The sequence below is a fragment of the Mus caroli genome, chromosome 16 (assembly GCF_900094665.2).
Source record: "Mus caroli chromosome 16, CAROLI_EIJ_v1.1, whole genome shotgun sequence".
Classification (NCBI taxonomy): domain Eukaryota; kingdom Metazoa; phylum Chordata; class Mammalia; order Rodentia; family Muridae; genus Mus; species Mus caroli.
Window position 1 is genome coordinate 27,076,119 of NC_034585.1, and position 2,414 is coordinate 27,078,532.

The following is a 2,414-nucleotide window of genomic DNA, read 5'->3' on the forward strand; positions in this document are numbered from 1 at the left end:
AAAAAAAAAAAAAAAAAAAAAAGTGAAGTCCAAGTCTGGCAGTGGTGGCACACGCCTTTAATCCTAGGCAGAGGCAGGTGGATTTCTGTGAGTTCAAGGCCCACCTGGTCTACATAGTGAGTTCCAAAACAGCCAGAGCTACACAGAGAAACCCTGTCTCAAAACAAAACAAAACAAAACAAGTCTAAGAAAACATTTTCTTTTTAATACACCTCCAGCATTCTCCTAACAGCTGTGAGAAGCTACCATGTTCCCGCCCCTAATGACTTAACTGTTCTCCTAGATGTTGTGGGGTGCCTCAAACTGAAACGTGTCTCAAAGAACAAGAGGATAGAAGTCCAAAATCAAGGTGTCACTGGTGTCCGGATGGCCTCTTTCTCTCTGATGGTGACCAGCAATCTGTGGTTAGAAGACAGACAGCTCCGGCTTCTCTCTCCATTGTCCTGTGGCTAGGTAAGAAAGATGGTGAGATTCCGAGGTGGCTGGCTATCAAGGAATTTATCTGGTCCCTAGTCCCTCATCATGCCCTGCCCCCTTCAACACCCTGGCCTTGTGCGCAGGCATCTGCTAGCTTTGTGATACCAGTCCTATTGTTTAAGGGCCCACTGGATTTCTTTAGGATTTTTACCTTAACTCCTTACATCTGCAGTGACTGTTTTCAAATGAGGCCACTGAGGATAAGGAATGAAGATCACTGTCAGCAACACAATTCGACCCATAACACGTGACACACCCCAGCAGCTAGAATCAGATCAAAGGAGCACAGTGCACCTACAGGCTCCACACAGCCCCCCCCCGCACCCCCCCCTCCGCAACCTTCCATGTTAGCAAAGCTAATTCTGCCGTCCCAAGAGAGGGGCAAGCCATCCATTTGCCTGTCCTTTCAGAATGATTTGGTGTGCCCTAGATACACAGCTGTGGGTGGCCTGTGTCTCTTGGGGAGAATATTAAAAGACAATGTTATTTTGGAATTCTTTTTCCTACTGAATGCAGGTGACATCTGGGCAGTTTGGGGCCAGGTACTCTGCCCCAAGCCTCTGTTTGTACTACATCCCGCACACTCACGTATGAGTGTATACTGCAATACTCCTCTGCAAGAGGAAAACCAAACGCCAAGTGATGAGAGAAGCGTGCTACACGGTAAAGGACATAGTACCATAAGGTCAGGATGGGAGAAGGAGGACTCTCAAGCCGCAGAGGTTGTTTGTTTGTTTGTTTGTTTGTTTGTTGAATGTATCTTAATTGGGGGTTTTCACATTTCAAAATGAAAATCATCAAGGCATGGGCCGGAGTACAGCTCAGTGGTAGAGCATTTGCCTAGCATGTGCAAGGCCATGGCTTCAGTCCCCTGCACCGAAAGCCTATGAGGACGCATGCACGGAGTGAGTAACCACAAGGCTGTTATGCTGCAATAGGTGGAGGAGAGGGCTCACAAGAGCGGCTCCTGCTCAGCCCTCACCCAATCGTCAGGAGCAGACTCCTCCAGGAGTGATCAAAAGGGAAACAGTAAACTACTGTGTTCGGCACTTCTCAGTCACTGTGACTAAAACACCTGAGAAAACAGTTCAGAAGAGCAAAGATTGACTTGGGCTTAGTTTCAGAAGATTCCGTCCATTGTAATGGGGAAGGCTGAACACCACAGCAGCCCGGAAGCTGAGATAGGGATTCAATACAGAGCCTGGGCTCCAAGGACACGCCCTCAGCGGCTTCGTGACTGCATTCATTAGGGCGTACCTCCCACCTTACCGGCTCTCAATCATGACATCATGTTAATCCATTCATTAGGTCTGGAACCCTCTTGATCTAGCTGTCTCTGGAAACAAATCACAGACACCCTCAGAGGTGTGCTCCGGGCACACAGAGAGATGTGCTTATCCAACCTTCTGGGTGTTTCTCAATCCTGTCAAGTTGACAGTCTACCAGTTTCTACCTCTCCTGGCAGTGTCTGCTCATCAAAGGTATACACAGTGACAGAGTGTGCAGAGATGGCTCTGGAGCCCAGATCCTCTCTCATTTCCTTTGTAAAACTTACCACACTTACAGATTCTTAGGGTAACACAGAAAAGGTGGGCAGCAAGATAGCTCAGCAGATATAAAGCCTCAGATACTTGCCGACAAACCTAACAACCCAAGGTCCGTCCCCAGAATCCACGCAGTAAAAAGGGAGACTGACATTTTCAAGTTGTATACACATACAAGCACACATACACAAAATGTAATTTTGTTTATGCAGGGATAGAGAGATGGCTCAGAAGTTCAGATGACTTGCTGCTCTTCCAGAGGACCAGGGTTCAGTTCCCAGCATCCACATAGGAGCTCACAACCATCTGTAACTCCAGTATCAAGGGATCTGACACCCTTTTCTAGCTTCCTTGGGTATCACACACACACACACACACACACACACACACACA